This window comes from Elaeis guineensis, chromosome 3 (assembly GCF_000442705.2).
Source record: "Elaeis guineensis isolate ETL-2024a chromosome 3, EG11, whole genome shotgun sequence".
NCBI classification, from domain to species: Eukaryota; Viridiplantae; Streptophyta; class Magnoliopsida; order Arecales; family Arecaceae; genus Elaeis; species Elaeis guineensis.
The window spans coordinates 40,554,759-40,567,239 of NC_025995.2; positions in this window are offsets into that span (position 1 = coordinate 40,554,759).

Genomic DNA, 12,481 nt, shown 5'->3' on the forward strand with positions numbered 1-12,481 from the left:
ATCCTCAGCCACATGAGGATATCTTAGACGTCTCAGACCTATCTACAGAGGCGGCCAGACTTCGAGGAGTCTTAGAGAGTGGTTTTGACTTCTTGAAGAGAGAGATCAGGGGCTCTAATGAACATGCTTCTACTCAGTTCAATGCCCTGATGCAGTCTGTCTCGAGAGCTTTGAATCTTCTGGACACTATCAGACTCTCACTCGTAGCTCAGTCCATAGCTTCTCAGGCTTCAGGATCTTCTCACCCCTCTACTCGTGCTGGCACCTCTACCCGTGATCGAGGCAGACGCGGTCAAGGTCGAGCTCCTGGACATGATCCTACATCTCCTCACCCTATCTCTGATTCATCAGACTCCGATCCTTCTAGCCATGACATCTATTAGATCCAGTGTAGTCTGTCATTTCTTTTTTTTTTTTAGGATCTATCTTGTGGGCTATGTAATATGTTGACTGATTAACTCTTGGATAGTTTCTATCCATGAATTTTATACTCTAAGTTGACTCATTTGTTTTGAAACACCTATGTATTCAGTCACCTTTTTGAATATATACATAGATACTTTGACCTTCAATGAATATCTATGAATGTGATCAAATTGAATTGCTTTTAATTATGAGATATAAAAAATAACTTATATTTGTGTTGTGAAATACTATGAACTACAATATCTTCTAAATGAGTAAATTGGTATATCTTTTACGTTTGCTATATTGAGGGGGAGTAAAATAATAAGCAATAAAGAAATAAGCAATCAAAGAAGGGGGCTAAAAAATAAAATTGATCCCATCAAAAAGGAGGAATAGAGAAAATATGTCCTTAAAAAGAGGAGTAGAGAATCTTAGTTAATGCTGTCAAAAAGGAGGAGTAGAGAATCTTAAAATCAAGATTGAGCAATAAGCAATAAATCAAGATTGAGCAATAAGCAATAAAGAATGAGCAATAAGTAAATTGTTAAGCAAATGGGCACATGTGTCAAAGAATCAAAATCATCAGCTTTTTTTCAAGCAAATGAACTTATAAGTAAATTTTAAATTTATCTTCAAACTGCTTATGATGCATTTTATTCAAATACTTGGCTATAATAATTAAGTGATGCATCTTCATAAATTTAAAATTCATGTTCAATACTTTATATATGCTTTTTCTCAAGTATTTTGTCATCATCAAAAAGGGGGAGATTGTTGCTCTTTAAATTGATTTTGATGATTACAAAGTATTTGAGGAGATTACTAATGATTTTGGCTTGGAAAAAGATTTATTGTATTTCAGAGGCAAAATCATAATTTTATCAGACCTGATTCGGAAGCCTCAAGAGCAAGAACAAAAGATGTGTAATCTATTGGAGGTAATTTCAATATTTTTGGAAGTGTAGTTTGTAAGAAATTCAGGTTTATATTTTTAAGTCGACCCCATGAGTCGACTCATGGCTAAAAGGGCTGAACGGCACGCAAAATTTTTGGCTGGCACACTCTGTGAGTCGACTCCATGAGTCGATCCCTTGGCATGAGTCGATCCTATGAGTCGACCTCTGCTGCTCTATAGGCCAAAATTACAAAACAGTCATTTTCTGTCTTTTCCACAGAGGTCGACCCCATGAGTCGACCCATGAGCATGAGTCGACCCTATGAGTCGACCCCTGCGATGGAAAAGTTCCACAACAACTAGTTTTTAGCTCATTTTGACTGTATTTAATGCTCATTTAATGTGCTCTAACGGCTCTATTTCAGCCGAGATTACTCTTCACTATTATTTGAAGATATAAAAGGCACTTAAAAGAGAAAATAAAAAAAACAAGAAAGAGAGAGGTTTTGAAAAATGTTCTTCAAGCATTCACTTCAACCCTAAGCAAGAGCTCTCTTGAAGTTAAAGAAGCTTTTATTTCAAGTTCACCAACCCCTCAAGAGCTCATTCAAGTCTTCAACCACCTTGAGAAAAATCAGAAAAGCTTGCTTCTCTTTGTATAAAGTATATTTAAAGCTTTATTTACTCATTAAAGGAGCTACATCTATTTTTCTGTGTAATTAACTCCTATACTTTATTTTGAGTTGTTTAGTTTATTTTGGAAGGAATCCAAAATGTGGAAAGGTTGATCCGAACCTTGAATCAGATTGTATTGGGTTGGCTTATATCCGAAAAATAAGTGTTCTAGCTTGAGATAGCTAGAGTCGGAGGTTCCGACATTGTATTCAGATTGAATACAGTCTACTGGATTTAAATTTTCAAGTAGGAGCTTGGGAGTGGATGTAGGTGCAAGGTTGGCATCGAACCACTATAAATCTTCTTGTTTATGTTGTGCTTACTTGCTCTCTTTTTGAATTTCTTTATCCTCTTGTATTCTTGCATCCAATTTCTACACCTTGCATAAAGTACACTCTCCATACTTATCTTGCTCATTGTTAAATAATCTTCATAGTTGTAAGTTAAGTTTAAAATTTTTAAAACCCAATTCACCCCTCCTCTTGGGTTGCATAGCTGGGCAACAGTTATCTAGCCATTTGAAATCTTGCAGTATATATTGGCTACAGTAGGTCCATTATAGGAATACAGTATATATCAAGATGGGATCTATCGACCTTGATAGATAAGGAGAGGATCTATGTAGTTCATGAGATCGAGTCCTAAAATCCATAGCCATGGTAGGTGAATGATGAAAAAGAGTTTTCATAAAGTTTCACATGAACTTGAGTGGATTGAATCTAGCATATGACGGATGAATGGATTTGATAAGTTATCCTTGATCTGCATCTTGTCAGAACTCACGATAGAAGAATCGAACTACATGATAACTGCATCTAGAAATTTAATATTTTATTCTGCTAGATTACCACTACATACTACTAGGTGTCACTAGTTGATCGTGAGACTCGTCGAGCATCATCTTGATGATCAATAATCCTTGATGAGCAGAGTTAGAATCATTCTAACCCATCGAAAGGAGTTTCGATAATATTATGATGGAGACTATAGTATATCTCACTATCAGATAAAATAGAATCTTTGAGATCACACACAAAAGAGATCTTTGTTCAATTAGATGATTGATTAGTGATTATGAATCGCTATTGGATCTAATCATCAATATGATTGATGATTAATCCAGTATAAGAGTTGCAATAAAGCAATTTGCTAAGAGTTAGGAGTTATAGGAGGATTACATAGTAATTAAATTACTAATTGACTTAGTTTAATTGAGCAATAGGATTCAGATCAAGTCTAATTGAATTAAATTCAATTTGATTTAGTTTGGATTTGATTAGATCAAGCCTAACTGAGTTATGAGATAACCCAATAGTAAAGAAGATCAATTCTTGATTTGATCAGAACTTGGGTTCAATTATTTTCTAATTGAATTAGGATCTAATTAGATTTCTAATTGGATTAAAAATTTATTTATCCTTGGGTGCAACCTAATCTTAAAGTGGTTAGGATTAATTTTGCATCTGAGAGTTCCTAATTTGATTGGGACTCTCTTTCTCCCTAAGCACCACCCTATGTGCACGCCAAAGGAGGATGCCATATTTTTCTTCACACAAAAATTGGTTTTTGAGTGAGATATCTCTATGCTAACTCCCTCTCCATGCCTTCTCCCCTCTCCTCTTGGATAAAATAAGGAAAGTTTAAATTTGATTTAAACTTCCTTATCAAGATAAGGTTTGACCTCATCCAACTTCTTGGATGCCAAACCATAAAAGGAAATTATTTTGTGTGATAAAAATCAGATTTCCACCAAAAAGAATTCTAGCTTTTATCATGAAATAGAGGAGAGGCATCTCCTCTTTTGGGCGTGAGTTTGGTGAGGGCATGAGGTCTTCTAGGCTTATCCTTGGCATGTGGGTTTTGAGAAGAAAGAAAAGAAGAGAAAAAAGAAAAGTAAGAAGAGTTCTCATCTTCTTCCTCCTCTATTTTTCCTCCTATATTCCTTCTCTTCTCTAGAGAGTCTGAGAGATCTAGGGAAGGATTCAAATTAGCCATCAAGGAGGCGATTTCTATAAAGAAGCTAGCATCCTGATGAAATTAAAGATCTTTGATCAGATCGAAGGCTTCGTATGGATATCCGTAGAGACCATATGCATATGCGGCTCTGTAGGAACCTCAACGAATTATCATGATCATCAGGTTACAGTGAAGGCTACCTGCACAATGGTATAGAGATCGGATCTCCGATTTTTTATTTTGATTTAAATCTGATTTAAATTTCAGCATCTTAAAATGTATGTGATCGATCCTGTTTGATTGTAGATTAAATATATTTAATGCATGTTAGATAGATTAAAGTATTTAATCTAGATCAAAAAAAAAATTTTACTATGTGTTCTAATTTTTATACGCATGTTCTCGAATGTGCGACATCCTTCACCTAAGTCCTAGCAGAATTTGACAAATTTGGCACTACTGATTTAATGACCATTATCGATAATCAGCACTCATGGGAGACTGAAGTGGCATATAATGGATTTCTACATGAAGTCCTTTATCTTGGCTTCAATAATTTGGGCCAGAGGCTCAGTTTGTATCCACTTGATGAAGTAATTGATGGTGATGAGTAAAAATTTCTGTTGATTTGATGCTTGAGGGAGTGGGCTGAGGACATCCATTCCCATTATGCAAAGGCCAAGGGGCATTGATGGGAGTCAATGGTGCGCGGGTTGGCATTGAATGTTTGCATTCCACTGTCACCGATCATATCATTTTTTTCAAATCAGCTGCATCCTACTACATTATAGGCCAATAATATCCCTATCAAAGCACTCTATAGCATAGCGACTTGCCCCCTAAATGATTTCTGCATATTTCCTCATGCACTTCTTGTAAGGCGGAATCAGCTTCGATGAGGTGCTAGCATTTGAAAAGCGGCAAAGAAAAGAATCTCTTATATAGCTTGCCTTCATAAAGGATATAGTAGGAGGCCTAGTTCCTGAGCTTTCGAGCTTTCGAGCTTCCTTCAGATCGAATGATAATGTCCTATCCCTAAGAAAGTAGATGAAGGGATCAATCGAGCTTGGCTCACTATCAACTTGCAGGATTGATGTGGGTTCTACAATGCTAGATTCTTTCACAACTTCGAAAAAGGATTCTCTGGTAGGTCCCCTGGTGCTAAAGATGGTAACTTAGATAGCAAGTCAACCCCAGAGTTTTCGAACCTGGTAAGTATTAGACCTACTCCCGATCTGATAGAATTTGATGACCAATCTACATGCATGACTCAGAACTCCTTGGGTTCATCTTCTAATGGATTCTCTCTTGTCAGTTCCTTCTTCTCGGTGCTTTTCTCTGAAATTATACACTCCGAGACAAAATCGGCCAGCATCTATGCCTTGACAGATGGGCAAGATCAAAACTTCGCATCAAACTCAGTAAGCTCAACTGCCACTTTGCCAGCTGACCCATTATGTTCGATCGATGCAGGACTGACTTGAGAGGCTAATTGGCAGAAGCATTATGGTGTGCGTCTGAAAGTAAGGTTGGAGCTTTTGGATCGAGATGATAAGGGTATAGATCAACTTCTTGAATCTTGTATACCTGATCTCCACATCATGAAGGATTTTGCTAATATAGTATATTGGTCTTTGAGTTTTTCCTTTTTCATGTATGAGTTCCTCATTTAGGTCTAATTTGGCGAGGACTGGTGATGAATCGAGATTACTTTTAGTTTTTTAAACGCTTGTTGGCATTCTTCAATCCACTTGAAGTCTGTTAGCTACTTTAGAATTTTAAAGAAGGGGAGGCAATGCTCCATCAATTTAGAGATAAATCGGTTGAGAGTGGCTACCTTCCCTGTCAGGTGCTGGATATCTTTTATGGACCTTGGAGGATTCATTTTTTGTATAGCCTTGATGTTTTTTTGGATTGGCTTCTATGACTTTGCATGAGATCATGAAGCCAAAAAACTTTCTGGAGGTGACTTCGAAGGTATATTTCATCGGGTTCAACTTTATTTAGTATTTTCAGAGGGTGTTGAAATTTTTTCTAAGGTTGGCAATGTGGTCTCCCATCACCTGACTCTTGACCAGTATGTCATACACATATACCTCCATATTTCAATTGATCGATTTTTTAAAAATTTTATTTACCAACTGCTGGTAGATAGCATCTATAATTTTTAGTCTAAAGAACATGATCCTATAACAAAAAAAAGCCTCGATTAGCAATAAAGATAATTTTCTCCTCATCTTCAGGCACCATCCAGATTTGGTTATAGTCAGAGAAGGCATCCATGAAAGTGAGGAGGTCATGACCTGACATGGCATCTACTAGTTGATCAATTCGAGGTAGGGATAGCTATCCTTTGCACAGGCTTTGTTGAGGTTGCTGTAGTTTATGTAGATCCACCACTTTTCATTTGCCTTTTTTATGAGGACTACATTCGCAGGCCATTTTGGATAAATCATCTCTCTAATGAAGTTAGCATCAATCAGCTTGTCCACCTCTTTAGCAATAGCTTTCTACTATTCTGGTACAAAGTTCTGCTTCTTCTATTTGATGGGTCGATGTAAATGTTCTGTGCTCAGCCAATGCACCATTACTTCTGGGTCAATTTTGGATATGTCCACTACCGACTATGCAAAAATATCTGCATTCTCCTATAAAAAGGAAGTTACCTGGTTTCGAGTTACCTCATTCAGGCTCAACCCTATCCAAACCGTATGTCTTTTATTTTCATTGTTTAGTGGAATTGTCATGAGGTCTTCCATCAGCTTTCCTCATTCTTTGGTTAGCTCATGATGAGTATCTAAGCCCTTAATAGGAAGAGCAGTAGGTGGTCTTGCCCCTAGAAGGGCAATTGCATAGCCGTGCCAAGCTAGCATTTGATCTCCTCTAACTTTTCTAATCCCATGTTTGGTTGAAAATTTCATCAGTAAGTCATAGGTCGACACCACGACTTTAAGGGCATTCAACCTTAGGCACCCTAAGATAGCATTATATGTCGAGGATGCTCTAACAACCAAAAATCGATGTTGGTAGTAGTTTGTTGGAGTTCTCATCCAGCTATGACTGACATGGTGATGATCCTTTCAATCGGTATAGTATTTCTAATGAAGCCTACAAGGGGGAGTCTAATCTGCCTTGTCGATCTGGAGAAATTTTTATTTTGGAGAATACATCAAAATAAAACATTGATCGAACTTTCATTATCTATTAAGATAAGACGTATATTATAATTTGTAATATTTAGAGATACAATCACTACATCATTATGCAGGAACTGGAACCCATCTGCATCCTCCTCAGAGAAAGTGATTGTCTCTTCTGACTTTTATCTTTTGATTGATACTCTAGGCTCCATTTCATCATACCTCCTAGTGATGGTGTTGATCACACCAACAGTAGGTTGGTTTTTGCTGGCTGCTCCTGTCGAGGTGCTTTTGATGGCTTTGTAGGTCTTTCCCTTACATGGTAAATGAAACGATCCGATCGGTCCTACTGGATAAGCTCCTCGATCTCATCTTAGAGCTGGATGTAGTCCTCAGTATTATGACCATGATCATAATGATAGAGGCAATATTTCTTTCGAATGTAGTATTCTGACCAAGATTTCATTCTTTCCACCCTAGGTAGCTACTCCCTGATCTCCATGAGTACTTGAGTTTTAGAAGCATTTAGAGGAGTGTAGTTTGTGAACCTCCTTGATGGAGATTTATGCCTCGGTGATAGGTGACGATGCTGTCTCTAGGCGCTTCTAGGTCACCAGCCTCGAGGAGGGGTTTTAGATCTCCCATGCCAAGGCAAAGTTCCAGACTGTGGCTGACTCTTTGGGGAGTCCTCCAGGATCGAGGAGATCTTGGGACCTTTCGTTTCTTTGGTTGAAGGCTCGATCGAAGTCCCATGCTTCTCAAAAGCTTCATCTGCTCCAGTGTACTTCTCAATCTATTCTAGCATCTCCATAAAATTCTTCAGATACTTCTTCTCCAAAGAGTGAAGGAGAGAATTCTTCTAAAGTCCATCCTTAAAGGCGATCATGGGGACCAATTGGTCCAGGTCATGCACTTCTAAGGTGGCCACATTGAAATGGTTCATGTAATCATGGAGGAATTCTCCTTCTCTTTGCTTGATATCACCAAGGAGTCAGATTGTTGGCACTACCTTTTGCTGCTCATGAAGTAGGTGACAAATGATGGACTCATATGATTGAACGAATAGATAAAGCCCGACTTCAAAGCAGAGTACCAATCCTAAGCTATCTTTTTGAGGGTTGAAGGCAAGGCTCGATACAAAATCACGTTGCTTGCTCCATGAAGAAGCATGAGAGTCTTGAAGCTCTCCAAGTGGTCTACTAGGTCAGTTGACCCATCGTAGCTTTCCAGCTGAGGCATTTTGAAGTTGCTAGATAGTGGCTCCTCCATGATTCTATTGCTAAAATATGGGTCAATGCAGAAGTCGATTTGATCGCTCCAATCTGTGGCTTGGTGCTGCAGCGCCTCAATCCACCATTTATCTTTTAGAGCTTGCAATCCACGTTAGCATCACGGACCATGTAGACCTCTGTATGGTGAGATGGGGATCGACCCGGAGTGGATCCCTTATCGAAGTGAGGGGTCGATGAGTGTCTCCTCCACTCAGGACTCTAGGGTCAGCTCAACCATGTCCACCTACCATGATCCGAACTTCATGATAGAGTTGAGGGGGTTGTTACTGGGGTGCCTCCTACATCAGATTCAGCTATTACATGGCATTGACCGTGGTGGTCAATGCCTACACCTGGGTGACCAAAGTATTGAACTGCATTTGGTTTATCCCTACAGTCGACGGAGAGGGCTATAAAGGTGCCTTTGGTTGTTGAGCCGAACGATCATATTTTCAGTCAGTCGGCCTGCCATAGCATTGGAACATCTTGAAGATGTTCTTCACGACGGCATGGTGATAAGTCATGTACTCCTTCCTAAAACAGGCCTAGGCACTTCCTCTGGGGCCAATCTATTGATGCAGATTCCTAGCTTAGGCCAGATTAGCTAGAAGGAGGTGGTGCTTGGCTGAGATGATGATAATCGAACCTGCAAAATAAGTCTATAGCTGGAATTGGCTCCAACGAGGATTCTCTGATGCTCAAGTTAGGAACTGATAGAATAGATGGGAAGGAATGTGCAAGAGAGTTATGTACCTTGAGGGTTCCCTATTACCTCTATTTATAGAGTATGAGAGCCATAGGAAAGAAGAATTGGAGGCTGCTCTGACTCCTTTGGATGCACTATCTCGAGATTTTCGATTTGATTTTTTGGGATTGAATGGTTGTATCTGCCTTATCTAGTCTATAGCTAGCTACTCCCAGTGGTGGCATGATTCGATGGAATTACATGAGAATTTTCTGTCAACCTTTCCAATACGACGATCAAAATAGAGGTCGAAAGGAAGGTCGAAAAGAGCATGGCTCAATAGCTTGCCATGTATACAGTCAGAGATAAAGATTGGCATAAATGTACTGGTCAGAGCCAACATGGGGGTTGGAGATGTTGGAAATTGTATTCCAAAGTCAATCATCAATCTATTGACGGTTGAGCTTATTGTTGTAATTGTATATGAATTGTTAAATAATAAATATTATTTAATTTTTTCATCATTTTATACATCTTCTTTGAACTCTTGTATTGTGATAAAATCTTTAGGACTATTTGAATCGATATAGGAGGATATATCATTTAATTCTTAAACCTTATTCATGGTCAAATGATATGCTATTATTAGGATGATAGCTATATCAAGTGTAGGTCATTGTGTGCTATGGATATTAGTTATTCTCTTAACCAAAGAGTATGAAAACACTGACATGGCATGCAAATGAGATGTAGGTATATATCTTACTGAACATGACCAACTACGGAGTACTCTGCTATCAAGAGTAGCTCGCAAAGAATATGGGTATAAATATTTCTCCGACCTGAGATCACCACGGTGACTTGCAAGCAACTCACTGTACTTTGATGTCAGACTATTTGAATTTTTAATTCAGTGATGAAAGATTTTTGATCACAGTCAAGTACTTACAAAGTCGGTGTATGAGTCAAGATGGAATTGATCTCTTCAAATAAATAGGAGTTAATGCATTATGTATTTCAATTTAGTATAACCTCAGCTGGGATAATCCATGTGATAGATTTGAAAAGTTGAAATATAATGTAGATGATCTTTTTTAGGTAGACAGTTAAATCCTAGGTCACCTTGAGCATTAGGATCAAAAGGATGAATTATAAATAACCATATGCCAATGGATTCTTGAATGTTATTTAGCAATCTTTCGACCTATCCAGATGTCTGGTACTATTGCTAGATGGTTATTGTTGGGTATAAAATACCCTCAGCCGAAGTTCTCAGTAAGAAGACAACTCCGCCCGGACTCCTACGGGAGTCGGGCTCCGTCACCAACATCGACTACAGAACAACTCCACCCGGACTCCTACGGGAACCGGGCTCCGTCGCCAACATCGACTACAGAACAACTCCGCCCGGACTCCTACGGGAGCCGGGCTCCGTCGCCAACATCGACTACAGAATAACTCTGCCCGGACTCCTACGGGAGTCGGGCTCCGTCGCCGACTCCAACTACCGGTAAGCTTATTCCGGACTCCTACGGGAGCCGGACTCCGCACCTGACTTTGATTGCAGGAGGACTCCGCCCGAACTCCTACGGGAGCCGGGCTCCGTCACCAACATCGACTACAGAACAACTTCGCCCGGACTCCTACGAGAGCCGGGCTCCGTCGCCAACATCGACTACAGAACAACTCCGTCCGGACTCCTACGGGAGCCGAGCTCCGTCGCCAACATCGACTACAGAACAACTCCGCCCGGACTCCTACAGGAGCCGGGCTCCGTCGCCGACTTCAACTACCGGTAAGCTTCGTCCGGACTCCTACGAGAGCCAGACTCCGCACCTGACTTTGATTGCAGGAGGACTCCGCCCGGACTCCTACGGGAGCCGGGCTCCGTCGTCAACATCGACTACAGAACAACTCCGCCCGGACTCCTACGGGAGCCAGACTCCGTCGCCAACATCGACTACAGAACAACTCCGCCCGGACTCCTACGGGAGTCGGGCTCCGTCGTCGACTTCAACTACCGGTAAGCTTCATCCGGACTCCTACGGGAGCCGGACTCCGCACCTGACTTTGATTGCAGGAGGACTCCGCCCGGACTCCTACAGAAGCCGAGCTTCGTCGCCAACATCGACTACGAATAACTCCGCCCGGACACCTACGGGAGCCGGGCTCCTTCGCCAACATCAACTACAGAACAACTCCGCCCGGACTCCTATGGGAGCCGGGCTCCGTCGCCGACTTCAACTACCGGTAAGCTTCGTCCGGACTCCTACGGGAGCCGGACTCCGCACCCGACTTTGATTGCAGGAGGACTCCGCCCGGACTCCTACGGGAGCCGGGCTCCGTCGCCAACATCGACTACAGAACAATTCCGCCCGGACTCCTACGGGAGCCGGGCTCCGTCGCCAACATCAACTACAGAACAACTCCACCCGGACTCCTATGGGAGCCGGGCTCCGTCGCCGACTTCAACTACCGGTAAGCTTCGTCCGGACTCCTACGAGAGCCGGACTTCGCACCTGACTTTGATTGCAGGAGGACTCCGCCCGGACTCCTACAGGAGCCGGGCTCCGTCGCCAACATCGACTACAGAACAACTCCGCCCGGACTCCTACGGGAGCCGGGCTCCGTCGCCAACATCCACTACAGAACAACTCCGCCCGGACTCCTACGGGAGCCGGGCTCCGTCGCCGACTTCAACTACCGGTAAGCTTCGTCCGGACTCCTACGGGAGCCGGACTCCACACCCGACTTTGATTGCAGGAGGACTCCGCCCGGACTCCTACGGGAGTCGGGCTCCGTCGCCAACATCGACTACAGAACAACTCCACCCGGACTCCTACGGGAGCCGGGCTCCGTCGCCGACTTCAACTACCGGTAAGCTTCGTCCGGACTCCTACGGGAGCCGGACTCCGCACCTGACTTTGATTGCAGGAGGCTCCTCCCGGACTCCTACGGGAGCCGGGCTCCGTCGCCAACATCGACTACAGAACAACTCCGTCCGGACTCCTATGGGAGCCGGGCTCCGTCGCCAACATCGACTACAGAACAACTCCGCCCGGACTCCTACGGGAGCCGGGCTCCGTCGCCGACTTCAACTACCGGTAAGTTTCGTCCGGACTCCTACGGGAGCTGGACTCCGCACCTGACTTTGATTGCAGGAGGACTCTGCCCGGACTCCTATGGGAGCCGGGCTCCATCGCCAACATCGACTACAGAACAACTCCGCCCGGACTCCTACGGGAGCCGAGCTCCGTCGCCGACTTCAACTACCGGTAAGCTTCGTCCGGACTCCTACGGGAGCCGGACTCCGCACCCGACTTTGATTGCAGGAGGACTCCGCCCGGACTCCTACGGGAGCCGGGCTCCGTCGCCAACATCGACTACAGAACAACTCCGCCCAGACTCCTACGGGAGTCGGGCTCCGTCGCCGACTTCAACTACCGGTAAG